This window comes from Microtus oregoni, unplaced genomic scaffold (genome assembly GCF_018167655.1).
Source record: "Microtus oregoni isolate MIOR12 unplaced genomic scaffold, Mior012 000010F_ref0000083, whole genome shotgun sequence".
Taxonomy (NCBI): Eukaryota; Metazoa; Chordata; class Mammalia; order Rodentia; family Cricetidae; genus Microtus; species Microtus oregoni.
In genome coordinates, this window is record NW_024543069.1 from 30,825,416 (window position 1) to 30,842,859 (window position 17,444).

Consider the following 17,444-nt stretch of genomic DNA (forward strand, 5'->3'; position numbering starts at 1 on the left):
ATTTCCCTCCCCCTCCTCCCACCCTTCTCCTCCTCCTCCCACTCTTCTTCCCCTCCCCCCACTCCTGTCCCCCTCCCTCTCCAGTCCAAAGAGCAGTCAGGGTTCCCTGCCCTGTAGTAAGTCCTAGAGGGGTGCACCCACCCACTGAGACAGTGGAGCTGATCTACTGGGAGCTCACCAAGGCCAGCTGGACTGTGACTGAAAAAGCTAGGGATAAAACTGGACTCTCTGAACATGGCGAACAATGGAATAAACTTCTTTAACAATATCATCCTTTTGCTAACTTTCTGAGTTAAAGCAAAACATACAGCAAGAGGAAGAAGAGTAGTTAAGCTGAAACTCTACCTTCCTCAAACAGGAAACAAAAAAATGTGTCCATTCCAAAGATCTGGGGCTTGTCTACATCAAGCCTTACACCTACATGGACAGTTGTATAGTGTACTAGATTACATCCGTTTGTGGAAACAATTGTAAAAATTTTATTGAAAATAGTGGCTATATAGTTATTAGATTTATTTTTTTTCTTTTCAGTTGTTTTGGGTAATAGAATATCATGTGTAAATCACTGAAGTAAATACTTATTCTTAAAGCAAATGGCATAACTCTTAATTTTGGAAGGTCACCATAACCCTCTATTTGTATTTTTACATAGAAAATTATTGGTTCTCTAGAGCATAGTCACTGTGCCATAGTGAATAAATACCTTTTCTTTTCTAATATCCTCCTTTTTTCTTATATTTAATTGCATTATTTTAATTTTATTGTTTTTGTATTGAAAGAAAAGCTTTCATTTTACATACCAGCCCCAGTTTCCCCTCCCTCCCTTTCTTCTACCAGTCCCCCAATTTCCCCCATCCCTCCCAATCCACTCATCAGATGGGGTAAAGCCTTCCCTGAATAGTCAACATAGTCTGGCATACTAAGCTGAGATATGATCAAGCACTTTCCCCCTGTATCAAGGCTGAAATGTAATGTGGTTATATTAAAATTAATTCCTTATTGCTTGTTTTATTTGGAGTTGAATCCAGGAATTTGTGCAAATGAATCTCACACCACAACACTAAATTCTGCCTTTAGATAAAATAACATTTATTTATTTGTTTGCTGAAAGACTTTTTTTTTTTTTTTTTTTAAATAATTTTTTTATTAAGAAAAGAAGAAAAAAAACATAAACAAAAAACAAGTTTCCACCTCCTCCCAGCCTCCCATTTCCCTCCCCCTCCTCCCACCCTTCTCCCCCTCCTCCCACCCTTCTACCCCTCCCCCCACTCCTCTCCCCCTCCCTCTCCAGTCCACAGAGCAGTCCAGGTTCCCTGCCCTGTGGTAAGTCCTAGGTCCTCCCCCCTCCGTCCATATCTAGGAAGGTGAACATCCAAACTGGCTAGGCTTCCACAAAGCCAGCACATTAAGTAGGATCAAAACCCCGTGCCATTGTCCTTGGCGTCTCATCAGCCCTCATTGTTCGCCATGTTCAGAGAGTCCGGTTTTATCCCATGCTTTTTCGGTCACAGTCCAGCTGGCATTGGTGAGCTCCCAGTAGATCAGCTCCACTGTCTCAGTGGGTGGGTGCACGCCTCGTGGTCCCGACTTCTTTGCTCATGTTCTCCCTCCTTCTGCTCCTCATTGGGACCTTGGGAGCTCAGTCCAGTGCTCCAGTGTGGGTCTGTCTCTGTCTCCATCCATCACCAGATGAAGGTTCTATGATGATATGCAAGATATTCGTCAGTATTGCTCTCGGATAGGGTCATTTCAGGTTCCCAATCCTCAGCTACCCAAGGAACTAACTGGGAACCTCATGTTGGGCACTTGGGAGCCCCTCTAGGGTCAAATCTCTTGCTCACCCTAAAGTGGTTCCCTTAACTAAGAATTGTGGTTCCGTGCTCCCCTATCCACCTTTCCTTTATCCCAATTCTCCTGATTCCCCAAATCCCCCCTCCTTCCCTTCTACCTTTTCTCTCCCCATCTCCCCTTATCCCCATCCCACCCCACCCCCAAGATCCTAATTTTCTCCCCGGCAATTGGGTCTACTTCCCTTAGCCAAGAGGATAACTATATGTTTTTCCTTGGGTTCACCTTCTTACTTAGCTTCTTTAGGTTCACCTATTGTAGACTCCGTGGCGCTAATTTATGGCTAGAAACCAATTATGAGCGAGTACATCCCATGTTCATCTTTTTGGGTCTGGGACACCTCACTCATGATAGTGTTTTCTATTTCCATCCATTTGCCTGCAAAATTCGAGAAGTCATTGTTTTTTACCGCAGCGTAGTACTCTAGCGTGTATATATTCCATACTTTCTTCATCCATTCTTCCATTGAAGGGCATCTAGGTTGTTTCCAGGTTCTGGCTATTACAAATAATACAGCTATGAACATAGTTGAACAAATGCTTTTGTCATATGATAGAGCATCTCTTGGGTATATTCCCAGGAGTGGTATTGCTGGGTCCAGGGGTAAGTTGATCCCGAATTTCTTTTAGATGGTTTTGTTGTTGTTATTTTGTTTTCTTAACCCCTTTACCATTTCTATAATACTTTAAAATTGCTTCAATGTCTTTCCAAAAATAAATCTATTTGGTAATTTCTTCCCATTTTTTCTCTTTTAATAATTCTAACTTAGTGACTTCAAGTGATTTTTATAACAAGAGCTCTTCTATTGTTTGATCTAAAAATATATGCTTTTAACAAGATTTTGTTAAGTCAACAAAACAGAGGACAGAGGAGAAGAATACATAGGCACAGCTAACCAGATAAGTTTGGTCAGTTATATCAATATCATTTGATTTACTAATACAAGTAAATCTTAATTTGAGTTAAGTTCTAAAAATTGAAATATATAAACCGGGTGGTGATGGCATGTGCCTTTAGTCCTAAGAATCAGGATAAAGAGGTAGGCAAATCTCTGTGAGTTTGAGGTTAGCCTGGTCTACAAGAACTAGTTCCAGAACAGGCTCCAAAGCTACACAGAGAGACCCTCTCTTAGGAAAATGTAGCCGATTAAAAAATTAATAAAACATGAATTAAACGAGTACAAAACATCTAGCAAATATATTTAGACAACTAGAAATTTCTTAATGGAAGAATCCCAAATTGAACCATCTCGTCTTTACTTCTGTGTTCACCCTATCAATCTGTGTTGAATCCATGCAGCTATAGACAGCATTCATCAATGCTTGTTAAAGTAGATATTGAATTTTGTTGCACTTTAATATGTTTTTTAAATATACATTAATACATGCTTTAAGCTCTAAACACTTAGTGGCCTAATGTTCAACGATGCAGGAGAGGGTACAACTTGAACCACTGTCTGGAGCTTACAGGACCAAGTATTATGGCAATTAAATTCCTACATATCTGTGTGTTAATTTTGTAGGAAGATACTTTCTCGACAACTTGTAAAAGCCTCTGTCATGTTTGGTCTATTGAAGCTTTTAATTTAAATATAAGGAAGACTGGACACTAGAAAAGCTGAACCTATCTATTCTCACAGTAGGGCACTATTTTTTAATGCAGATGATGAGGTAAATCAGAAAGATTTTGAAAGAATATAGGCGTTTTAAACTGAACAGTTTTAAACTAATAATTCAATATTATTAGAACTGAGAAATTATCTTTGCTTATTTAGTTTACAAGGAACATAATGTTGTGGGTAAATGAACCAGGCAAAGTCTAGCTCAATTATATAATTATTTGGAATACTGGAGAAGATATTGATCTCTTTCTCTTATTAGTAATTCATGTGACACAATATTAAACAATAGATAAAATATCAACTAAATATAATTCAGGGCATAATTGTCAGCATAATTAAAATCTAAGTACTTCTGCATTTCAGCAGCTTCAACTCCTATTCAGCATAACTGTCCATGACAAAGTTATTTGTGAATCACTTGCAAAACTAAAACTCAAAAGGACTCTTACATTATGTTTACAAAAGTTATTTTTTCGAATGGTCAATCTCAGATTTCATTAATTTAGGGCCACATAAAGCTACCTTTGTATATTCAAAGTATTTCTAAAACCAATAGCCAGAGAGTCTCTCTGGTCATACATTATTAGGCACATAAAATCAGCATCACTGTCATGAAGTCAACTACTTCACTCATGTTGGCGTTTTACCCTAGTACAGATTTTCTGTTCATGTTACCCTTATTGGCCTCTGCATATGCTAGTTATGATTTCATATATACAATTAGGATGTGTGATGGTTCAATTTAATCTTAAGTAGACTGGGAATAAAGAAGGTGGGGTAGTGTGAGGGCATCTGATATAAATGAGAGTAGTTGAATAGATTATTCAGTTTACAATGAGATAGCCACTGTTAGAATTACAAATTAAGATTCAAGCAGGTGAGTGTGCTTGTCCTGCTTCAAAAGAATAACATTAGTGATACCACACATGAAGCTAATGTCATCATATAAATTGATTGTGACTATAGGAAGAAGTTGTTACTTGATGTGTGTACTAAAGAACTTTTGTAAATTAGGTTAATGAAAGATAAGATGGTGGTGAAAGAGCAGGAAGAAGATGATCAGGAAGAGGAGGAAAGTGATGAGAAAGAGAAGGATGGTTACTGGTGGTAGCAGAGAAAGGCAGAAACAGAAGGATGACCAGGAAAGAAGAACAGGGAAGGGGCAGAGAGACACCATCAAAGTTTAATTACACAGGATTCTCTGGGGAACTGTAATTGATAAGCAGTAAAAATGGCAGAAATAATTATGTAAAGATAGGTTTAAGTAGGGAGTTGACCCTGGTGTTGCAGGTTGGAAATAATTTTTTTCTGAAAAAGAGCACACACTCATTCAACAGTTGTAACTGGTCCTTTCCACACTAAAATTATGAAAGAAAAAGGAACTACAACAAATGAGACAAATCATGAAGATGCAGAAAATGCAAATGTTGATATTGTTTCTCTCTGGAAAATCTAGCCTCATAAGTATAGTTTTAAACACAATACAAAATACCATATAAATGGGAATATTACGATAAAAAGAAAACGTTATTTGCAATTAAAAAAGCTGTAGAATCCCAAGGGAGAAATTGCTTTTGTTGTATTAATGAAGAACGATGGAATCATTTTACAAAAGCAGTTGAAATACTGACTTTATACAAATCCACAAAAGTATGAAGCTTACAAGGGCAGCAATGTGTACTGTTACCAGATATTGGAAATGATGAAAGGGCACACACAGCATTGGTAGTAATCCCTGAGGCAGGTTATGGAAGGATCCACAGCTGTGTTCAAATGGAAGCACTGGGCTCTTCCCTACTTTCAGATTCTTAGTGCATTTCCTGAGGACTCTCCTGCTCCAGCTCTGACTGGGTCATTGCTTCAACCAAAAAACAGCTTGGGACCTACATTATGAGTCCTAATACTGCAAAGAAAATTGAAACTATTAGCTATTTTGTGTTTCCATGAAATTCGATTCTATATGAAGAAAAACTACTTACTGTAGATGAAACTTTAAATAGTAGTAACTGATACTTAGAATGTTTGAAAATAAAAATTTTGGGATTCTGATGTTCTTTACAAAATTCTGCACACTATTTCTGACTCTTATATTACAGACATATCATGTTCTAAGCTACAGATATATGTTCTTCATATACTTATGATATATAACATTGAAATAGCAAATTTTAAAGCAATTTCAAATTAGGATATGATATAGATAATAATTTAAAAGATTGTATTTCCATGGGAATTTAAATTTTAAAAGGATGCAATTATATTTTTTGCATCTGTGTTTGTATAAAACTGTATCTACATGTGTTTATAGATATGCACACACATTCATTCTCAGATATGAAAAAGGTGTTAGAAGCCCTGCCCTCCTTCATCATTATCTGCCTACTCTTTTCATGCAAGGTCTCTTCTTGAACTTGAATCTTCTGGTTTTTCCACTAACCAGGAAGCAAAGGCTCCACGGAGATAGTAATGCCAAAGCATGCCCAGACACCCAGATGTTCTTTTGACTTCTTATGAATTAAGTCCCTTCTTCATGGTTTGACAGTCAGCATTTTCAATCACTGATACCTATTGCCCACAAATACATCCAAATTTTTATAATAAGGATTTCCTTAAAGTAACAAACAAAGAAAATTGTTGCGGGAGGTCCTCCCGCTCCTCCAGCCTATAGATGCTGAGATACCAGCCCATTGGGGCGTGGTCTCTCTCCCTTTAGAAAAGCGGCCACTTCCCTCTCCTCTCTCTCTTCACTTCCTGCTCCATCAGCTACTACACTCCCTTCCTGGTTGCGCAGAGGGCTGACGGTGATCTGTAAGTTTTTTTTCCTTTTAAATAAATACCACCCTATTAATCATAATTCCAAACTGGTGTGTCATTGTTTGTGACTTACGCCTTCAGAAAATATTTAGGAAACAAAACCGATAGAGAAATTTCACATACACGAGGACAATGGAAGTCAGTAGATGTGGGTGTACCTGTGAAAATAATTGCAGAGTTTAAAAATCAAGGATATCAAGAGACCATTTATGAGTTTGCCATCATTTAATTGGAAATCATAGAAAATGCTTCTTAGTGGCATGAATAAAATAATTATGGACATCTTCATTTCTATGGATAAAACAATTAAAATAGTTTGAGGAAACTTATTCCTTTTTGGTGTAAAACCTTTTGAGCATTCCAGTGATGTTAGTAGAATTTGATGATGTGGATTTGTTTTATGGCTTTTGTTTAATTAATTCATTCACTTTTTAAAGACAATCTTTTCTGGTTTTACATGATAATTCCAGTTTCTTCTCTCTCTCCTCCTCCTGCTTCCTTCAGCTTCCCTCACAACACTCCTATCAACTTCTCAGAGATGATAAGGTTTCACATCGAAAATCAATGAAGTCTAGCACATTTCTTTGAGGCAAACCAAGCCAGTCTTCACTATATCTGGGCTGCACAAAGGTATCAGAAAGTGGGCATCAAAAAGTCAATTCAAACAGTAGTGGTACATTCTGGTCCCTTGGTCAGCGGTTCCACAGATTGCCCCACCCATACAACTGTCACCCACATTCAGAAGTCCTACTTTTTACCTATGCTGTTCCCTCCATTGTCGGTCTGGAGTGAGTGAGCTCACATTAGCTCCAGTAAGCTGTTTCAGTGGGTATCCCCGTTATAATATTGACCCTTTGCTCATATTTTTGTTCCTCTCTCTCTTTGACTGGACTCTTGAAGCTCAGCCCAGTGCTTAGCTGCGGATCACTGCATCTGCTTCTATTAGTTGCTGAATGAACTTTCTGTGATAACAATTAATATAGTTATCAATCTGATTACAGGGGAAGGCCAATTTATGCACCCTCTCCACTATTGTTTAGGGTCTTAGCTGGGATTATCATTGAGAATTCCTGGGGATTTACCTAAGGCCAGGTTTGATGCTAACTATATAATTGCTCCCTTAATCAAGATATCTCTTTCCTTTCTCTCCCTCTCTGTCCTTCCTCCGTATCAATCATTCAGTTCCCTCAAGTTCCCCTACTCCCTCCCCTTTTTCCCTCCTCATCCCCTTCCACCATCCCAACTCTCGCCCCATCCCCAGGCTCTCATTTTCTCAGTAGAACTTGTCTATTTTCCCTTCTTAGAAAATCCACGTAAGGTTTCTCTTAATGTTTTCCTTGTTACTTTGCTTCTCTGGACTCGTGGACTATAGGTTGGTTATTGTCTGCTTTTTATGTAATATCCACTTATGAGTGAGTACACCCTCTTAATCTTTCTGTGTCTGGTTACCTCACTCATAATCATTTTTTTTCTAGTCCCACCCAATATTTTTCTTTCCTGTGTTAGAAAAATTCAAAACAATGAATTTTTAATAATGTAAGATGAAAGGATACAACATTTTGAGGACATTAATGGGACAATATATATATATATATATATGTAAGAATATTTGAGAGATTACATTTATACTAGGCTTCTTTGCCCTATCAAGGAATAAATGAGAGCTGAATGTCTTCAGTGCTCTAATAGTTGATATGAACGAGGACAAAGGTACTGGTAATGTCTGCCACGTTAGCTTCCAAGTACTAATGCAGCATTGCCAAACAAAGAATGTGTTAACTCCTGTCTGATCGCTTCTTTCAGCATCTCTTTCACAGTCAACAACAGGGAATTGGCAGTGCTGTGTGCGAAATTATATTCCATAGATTCACTTTCTGGAATAAAGCAGACATATGTATATTTATGTTGCAATTATTCTTTCTCGTGTTTCCTTATTGTTTTTCCCCAGTGGCTTACTTGTAAAACATATTATGCATGATTCAATCAAATCACAGGAATTCATACTGTTAATATTTAGAAATGGATAAGTATATATTTACTTTGTATATTACAATTACAATGGAAGTTATTCTTTTTTTAAAAAACTAGTGTTGTCCCAAATACTATTCTAACTAAGTCATTAAGAAATTATTTCACCCCTCTCCAAAGTTGACATCTCTTTCAGACCACAGGAAGGATGGAATATGCACCGGAATAAATTTGATTATAAACTACAAAGGAATAGAAGAGTGAATTTGTTCTGAAATGGAACATTTCCAATAGTGAGATAATTCAAACCTTTTGTAAGATGACCCAATCAAGACTGACGTGATAGCAAACACCTGCGGTCCTAACAGAAGCTGACATAAGTGGATCACCGTAGGGTCAGACTCTTCCGGAAAACGTTATATTTTAGGTCAGTTTGGGCTACAGAATGATATCCTGTCTCAAAATAATTTAAATAATAAAAATAATTCGATTGCAAGACTCCTTAAACAATTTTCTCAAGTTATATTATATCTGGCTGCATTTTATCTGCCATATCCTTAAAGATAATGGCATTTTAAAACTCGAAGAACATAAGCATAATTTTAATTGAATCAGTGTGGTTAGATTTGTTTTAGTAAATCATGAAGTCTAATAAAATATGCAATACTTTATTGTTTATTAAGATTAACTATGGTATCATTTTTAATATAGTAGAATATGATATATTTTTCTGCTAAGAAAGAAAGCTGTTTATAACCCTAAATTATGTTAGGCTATAGAGGCAATAAAAGTTGTGGGATTTGTTAAATGGCTTTAGCAAACTCTTTAGTCCTGAAATATTTATCAGCCTCAGTTATGCTTTGTGTTGAATAATAACTATTAATAGTTCCTAACGCAAAAGAGTTGTCAGCTCCTTAGGACTTGCAATTTTCAGTTTTGAATTTATACAAAAATCAATATTTCCATCACAATATACCACATTTTTCAATTTTTACTCAATCACATATTTCATTGATTTTTGCTGTATGCATAAATCATGTATGATGTTATGCAAAGTCCTGTGAAGCATTAAAGTATTAGGCTGGAGAGCCATCAAACAAAACTGTATGACTTGTGAAGCCAGTTCAGTCTAAAAGGGATAGAGAAGGTGTTCTATAGGTAAGTTTTAATTTTATAAACAAATATAACAAAAAAGGAAAATTCATATGGAATAATCTATAATATTTTAAATAAATCTATAACAGATGACTTAATGCAAATGAAATATTTTAAGAAGGAGACTAATTAGAGGATACCTTTTATATATTTTAATGTCAATTTAGGAAATACATGAATCTCAAGATGCATGGAGAAATGTAAACTCTCCTATACTGACCAGTAGTTCATTAAGTTCATGGCACGTAAAACACAATTTGGACCCACACGGAGTTCAAACATGAACAAGAAGTGAAGAATAATAATATTCCATACAAAAATAAACATTATGGTTATGGTGTGAAAATAAATGTCCAGCTTAAAGTTACTCCTTTAAAATTTTCTGAACCATATTTTCTGGTTTAGCATTTGTGATAGGAATAGTGGTAACCCCTAAAATTTCTAAGTCTTAAAATAATAAACATCATGGCTGGCTTATATGATAACATGATTTTCTGTAGTTCTGACAGAATGACCTAAAGAAAGAGTTTTCTACCTTGAGTGATTTGACAATACACAGCACATATTTCTAGAAGTTATTCTAGTAATTATTTTTAATTGCTAGAAATAGAGTAGGTAAATATACAAATATACCGAATTATGAATTGAGGTGCTGAAAAGTTGGCTCAGAGGGTAAAATAATGTCCTGCTCTTATGCATCAGTGGAGTTTGAATCAAAACACCCAGGTCAGACAGCTAAAAGATGTCTATAACCTCAACACCAGGACATCCAACGCCATTTTCAGCCTCTGCAGGCAATCTGCATACTTGTCAGCACTCACACAGAAATACACATCTGAAATACTTAAATATTCAGTTAACTGCTTTTCGAAAAAAAAATCAAATATAGGTAGGTATAGGAGTCAGTTCAGTAGAATGGCAAGCAAAGAGAAATTATGAGAGGTCCCAAGAAAAATAGAAGAATGCATGCCTCCTTGCTCTTGTTGGATATTTTAGTACTTGGATATAATGTGCATATTTAGGTTCCATATTTAGAGTGAGGACAAAACAGAAAGCAGTTTGGATGTAGAGCTAAACAAAATTTAAAACATAAAGTAGAAGCAGAATTACTCAGACTACTTAATTTCTTTTCTTTCTTTTTTTTTTTTGGTTATTTTTTTTTTTTTTCGAGACAGGGTTTCTCTGTAGCTTTGGTGCCTGTCCTGGAACTAGCTCTTGTAGCCCAGGCTGACCTCGAACTCCCAGAGATCTGCCTGCCCCTACCTCCCGAGAGCTGGGATTAAAGGCGTGCGCCACCACCACCCGGCTACTTAGTTTCTTGAAGGAAACATGTATTAGTACAGAATTATACACTAAGAAATATGGAAAGAACATTTCTAAAACATCAACTTGTCTAGAGGCACAAAAATAAAGTGATTATTCACTTCACACAGAATTAAAAATTGTTTCAGAAAACCATAAATAATAGCAGGTTTATTGCATTTACTAATTGTGAGACCTTGATTAGAAGGAAACACAAGAAGATTTGCATTAGTATGAATTATATTCTGGTAATGATGGGAAAATCAATCTTAAATATGAAATATATTTGAGTGAATAATATGTAGAAAATAAACTGGGGATATACATTAAACTATTGAAAACATTTATAAACAGATATTAAGTGTCACTGTACTTACCTGTGATCTGATATTTTTATCTTTGGATGTTGAAAAACATAATGTCTGAGAAGTTTAAGAAGGCATAGAAGAAAATATTCTATTCATTTTCAAGCTTGCAATTTTTTTAATTTTTGCTACTAGCATGTAAGTATAGAATGGCCACATGTAAAATAAAGATGAATTACAATACTAATCCCTAAAATGTAAGATGTTTTTCTCATATATTTATTAAGTTAATGACAAGTTAACATTTATAATATTCTTTATTTTCACGTTTAAGGGAATCATAACTAATATGCATGGTCACCAAGAAGATGCAAATGACTCACTGAACCTACAGTCACTAGTTTGAGTTCATCCATTCATTCTTGTTGAAATAATAAATAGTGTGAGCTAAGAAAAGTAAATGTATTAGCAGAGTTATATATATTTTATAACAGGCATATTTCAAATGGAGTGACTTCATTTAAAAAAATCAAGGAAAATCAAAAATACAGTGATTTTTTTCTCTGAATTATCCAGAGCTAATTGAAACTGCTTAAGAAGGCAGTACCACAAAGCCACAAATTGAGCCCATTTTCAGTAACTTACTGTAGCGCAAAAGCTCAGCATGCAATTTGCTGATATGAATTTACCAGAGGTATATCACCTTTCCATGAATTCAGTGAATAGACAGTTTTGGAAGGAAAAGCCACGTGCACTAAGGTTTGCTGAAACATGTTCATTTTATTTTAAGAAAACCTCTTAGAATTATCTCCTTTAAAAGGTACATAGTCTGAAATCTGTAACAAAGACAAGTATATAATACTTGATATAGTTTAGGATTAGATAAAAAATTACCTGGTTTATTTGGCCAAGAGATAACCATCACTAACTATTTCTATTAAGGAAATTACAGATGGAAAATGAGAAATGGGAGAGAAAACTAACATAGCAGTGCAGAATACTGAATGTCATTTGTAGGATGAAGGACTAATTTTCTCTCATCATGAAGATATTAATTAAACAGTAAATGTTTAGGTAACTAAAGGTGACTGAGAAGTAATTTGAGTGCCCTAGGGCAGAAAACGTGTTGGCAGTCATGGCCCAGTAGGTAGTATTTCTTCTTTTATTATGGGTGTGAAACCATGCTACTTTAGAAGAAAATTATTAAAGCAATATTTTTGATTTCCATGGATCCTTCAAAAAGAGGAGAGCCTTTCATGTTCAGAGACTCCCCAAATCTGTTCACTCATCATTGGTGCTAGCAGGAGTAGTTTTCCAGCTTTCACATCCTTTTCAAGATTTTCAAAGCAAACCATATTCCATACAGTTTTTCTTACTTTCTGACTTCTTCATTATTTCCTTTATTATTAATGTCTATTTTAGAAATTTTCCTAAATTTACCTGGTATTGTTTTTATCAATACTTATCAGTAAATTATAAATTTGGTGTCATTTTCTCTTACTAAATTTAATCAGTTTTATGTGACAATTGTGTTATCGTTAATTATTTTAAATTTGCCTGTATGAAAAGTAACATTTCCAGGTTCCTGTACTGCAAATTTTCTTTTTCTTAATATATGACAGAGCTCAGCATTTAATGTTATATACACTTAGTGGACATCATTATGTGTATGCATTTTATATGATTATGTGTTATATAATTATGTATTGTGTGGAGAGATATTTGAGCCAGAAAACTTTCTATTTCTCATCAACCACATATTACTCAGAAGATAGTCATGAGTGGGCAGGTTCGGAAAAAAGAGGGCTATAGGAAAGACCAGGGCTTTCCCTGTTTGTGTTACATGATACACTTATTATGAAACCCTGACACCAAATGTCACAATAAAATATAAAAACTTAAGATCAGCAAGAAGCATCTGAGATGTCCATCGCAGATATTCATCAATCTCTAAAAGCACTAGCATATGATGTCACTAGAAAGACAGCAACTGTGTTTGAGAATTCTGCTTCTTGAGAGAATGACTCCTTCTCATTAAGCATCTTTGAGATTACAGGCAGATTTTATTTTCCCACACAGATAAAATTATTAAGTCTGTATCTACCTATCCCTAATGGGTCACCACAGAGGTTCATGGGGGAGAATGCACTAAACAGGAGTTCTGGTTCACCATGTTTTTAGAAGACGAATGAATATAGCCTATGAATATTACGTCCAATTTGTAAATATGAATAATGCTTTTAAAACCCACAGTGAAGAACCCACTATGCTTTTAGTGAACTAAATTTGCTTTTCTTGGGTATTGGTGTGGGAGGTCCTTTTGTCTATGTGTACATGGTGTGAGAAGTGCTTCTATCTATGTGTTGCTTTTATTGGTTAATAATAAAGAAAATGTCTTGGGCCTGTGCAAAGCAGAATAGAGGTAGGTGGGGAAAACTAAACTAAATGCTGGGAGAAAGAAGGCAGAGTCAGTGAGATGCCATCTAGCCACCAGAGAAGAAAGACAAGAGCTTTCAGCTGGAACCTTTCTGGTAGGCCATGAGCCTCATCGTAAAAGTATAAAATAATGAACAAGAGTTAATTCTAGATGTAAGAGCTAGCTATCAATATGCTTTTTTTTTGAGACAAGCAAGGTTTCTCTGTAGCTTGATGCTTGTCCTGGAACTAGCTCTTGTAGAACAGCCTGGCCTCAAACTCACAGAGATCCAACTGCCTCTGCCTCCAGGGTGCTGGGATTAAAATGTGCACAATCAGTGTCCAGTCCCAGCAATATGCTTAAGCTATTGGGCAAGCAGTATTGCAATTAATATAGTTTCTGTGTGGTTATTTTGAGTCTGAGCAAGAGGGAAAAACAAATGGCCTGCTACAGCAGGGTGTGTTGAGTTTTATTTAACTTTTTGTATCTTGAATGAATTATTTTCCACAAAAAGACAAGATTCATGAAGAGAGTTATTTGATGTAGACATCCTATTTAAGGCTGGGTGTTCCAAGATTTCACACTCTCTGCATAATGTCTAGCTTTGTTTTTTTATTTGTTCCAAACTGTAAAGCAGGGAATATGATAAACAAGAATAAAAGTAAGAATGATGGTTTAAATGAAGTGAAGCTAATTATGCATTTACACACTAATAAACATTTTGCACTTGAAATATATTATGTAAAAACTGACAAAGCTGAAATGAGCAATATTCATGCACTTGAATATTAAAAACCATTTTCTTTTAAAAATAAGATTACATTACTCAAGTAATTGTTACAGAATACAGAAGGAAATAAAAAAAAACAGTCAAGCAATTTTAAATAGACAATAAACATAAACTCTTACTTCTCCATAGAAGGCTTTATAAAAATTTTAGATGCTTGAACTGGCACCTAGGAGCACATTCATTTTGAAGGGAACCCTTGCTCAGCATATATATGGGGGGAAGGGCCTTGGTCATTCCTCGAAGTAAAGTGTCAGCCTGTTGAATCCTTTTGGGAAGTCTCAGGAGTGGAAGAGGGAGGTGGGTGGAAAAAAAATGGAGAAAATGGGAGGAGGGGAGGAAGTGGGAATGGGGATAGCTATGTAAAATGAGAAAATATTTTATTAAAATATTCTTAATAAAAATGTTAAATGTCACTAAATATCAGCAAAAACAGATTAAAAGTACATTGACATATTATCTCATTCCATAAAAAATTGCTATTCAAGAGACAAGGTAAGTTCAGGGTAGGATATCAACCAAAAGGAATACAGTCTGCTAAAATGTAAGTTAGTGCGGCCATTACAAGAAGACATGGGAAGTAGGGCTGATATGCGAAGACATAGAGACTTTCTGTTCAAAGATACCTGAACTTCTGTATTCAATCCCACTTTGCAAGAAGCTAGGACATGGAAACAAAGGTTATAGCTATTGATGAATGAATATTTTATCATAAATATGTGATATTATATATATGGTATTACACATATATATATATATACATAATACTTAGATAAGTACACACACACACAAACACACACACACACACACATATATATATATATATAATTATATGGCATTACACACATATATCAAAGCAGTTTGAATCATATTCAAGATAGAAACTGATTTTTGCTGACTCATGCAGGCCTTAAGATTCTTCTACTTGGAATACATGGATATACAGAATCTTGCAAGGCATCTGTTGTCTTTCAAAGTGTTGGAATTGGCACTGTGTGGCCATGTTCTGCCTTTTCCATGAATATCTGGAGCTCAACCCCAATGCTGATGCTTGAATAATGCTATTATCTACTACTCCATCTCCTGGTTCCATATCTATAAACTTGGAAATCATGTACATTCTAAGAACAAAAATAGACCCGATAGGCTTGTTGCTTGTGTGTGTATGTGTATGTATCTACAGACATATATACATGCATGCATACATTCACATATCTATGTAGAAATGATCATAAAAGAAAAAGACATCTACTTAAGAAGGAGTATATGGGAGGGTTTCAAAGGAAAGTAGCTGAGCTGGACTGCAGGGAAGAGTTAATGAAAGTAATGTAATTCAAATTCAGTTAAAAACAATCTGAAAAATTTTTTGGAGGTTTGAATTTTTTTGCAATTTTCTTTTTCTTTTAAGAAATATAGTATCTTTGCTGACTCTTACAAAACACTTTTAATTGCCTCCATTTCAATCTATCTTGTAAAAGTATATCTACAGAACACATGAGTCATTTTTTAAATTGAACTTTTTAATTCTTTGGGGTTTCTGTTATTATTGTTCTGTGTTGTTTTTTATTTTATATTTAGATTTAGCTGTTAAGGAATCATGAACTTTGAAGAAGTTAGGCTGACTTGTTCTTTTATGTATCTTGAATTTCTCTATCAGTTTTTACATTGGGATAATAGACACCCACTTTGCTTTTATGTTGGACCTTTAACATGTGTAGTGATTTATCGATAGCTCAATCTACAACGCAGTTCATGGAGAAGAGGATAAAGTATGAAAATAACATTATTTCCAGGTTGAAAACACATTAATTTAACATAAAAATATGGCAAGTGCTAACCACACATTTGAAAGAAAGTAACAAATATAATATAGGTTAAATAAAATGTCACAAATTAATAGTGCTAGGCACAATGCTCAGTGATATAAGAGTTGTCCAGCAGTCTCTTCTCTCAAACTTCCAGCTCACGGATGTCAGTTTTTCATGATAAAAGTACACAGAGGAATGGAGAATGGACTCTTTTGCTTGGGCATCTATTCTAATTAGGAGACATCCACACTCATGACTAAAATCTTCTTCTCAATTGCACCATTTTAATGACATAATCTTGTTATTTTAGTAGAACGTCATTATTAAAGCATTCCTATAATTTTTGGAAGTTAGCATAAGCCCTGAGAAATGCAGCATGAGGGAAAGGAAATGAGCAAGAGCAAAGCTTGTGAGTATAACAAATGTCTAGATAGATGGGAGAAGACATGATTTTCTCCAATGTGGTCATATTTTTGTTTATTGTAGTTCATGTTAACTTTTATTTTAGTTCTTACATACTATACAGACCATTTCCCCTTATATACTTCTGCTTACAGTTTTGACTTATTACCTTGCTTTGCATTGTGTAGGGTGTTACCTTTGATCCCTAGACTATCACCTTGCTTCACTAGGGCATTACCTCGATTCACTAGGGTATCAGCTTACTTCACAAGGGTATAACCTTGCTTCACTGGGTGTTTCCTTGTTTCTCTGGGTGTTACCTTGCATCATTATTTTATCACCTTGCATCACTAGGGTACTACCTTGCATTACTGGGTGTTACCTTGAATCACTGGGGTATTACCTTGCATCATTGTGTGTTACCTTGCATAACTGGGTGTTACTTTGAATCACTGGGGTATTTATTTGCATCACTGGGTGTTACCTTGCATTGCTGCATGTTACCTTGCATAACTGCATGTTACCTTGCTTCACGGGGATGACATTTTTTTTTTATAGCTTGTCTTCATTTTCTCTATTCCCTTTCTTAAATAACCTGTGGTAACCTTAGTGCAAACTGTGTTTTCATTGTCTTTCTTTTTTTTAATTTCTTTTGTCTCAATTTCTATTCTTCATACTTTTGCCTGTTAAAATATTACACTCTCAATTCCTAATCTCATAGTTGATATATTTTAACCCTTATGTGTCATTGTTTAAGTCAAAGTATTACGAAGTGCAATTAATTGCTGTTTTGATCTTTGTCAGAACTTGACATGAACTGATATGTTTCCTTTCACTCATTTTGTGATTAATATTGGCCTTGATCTAAGTGGAACATTATGGCATCTATTAATGACTTCTGTGGATGCTTCCTGTTCATTTCTGTACTTTTATAGATCTCAGACATACACAATCTGCTGGACATCAGGAACTTTGTCTTCTTATTCAAAACCTGCTGATTTTTTTTTTGGGAGGGGGA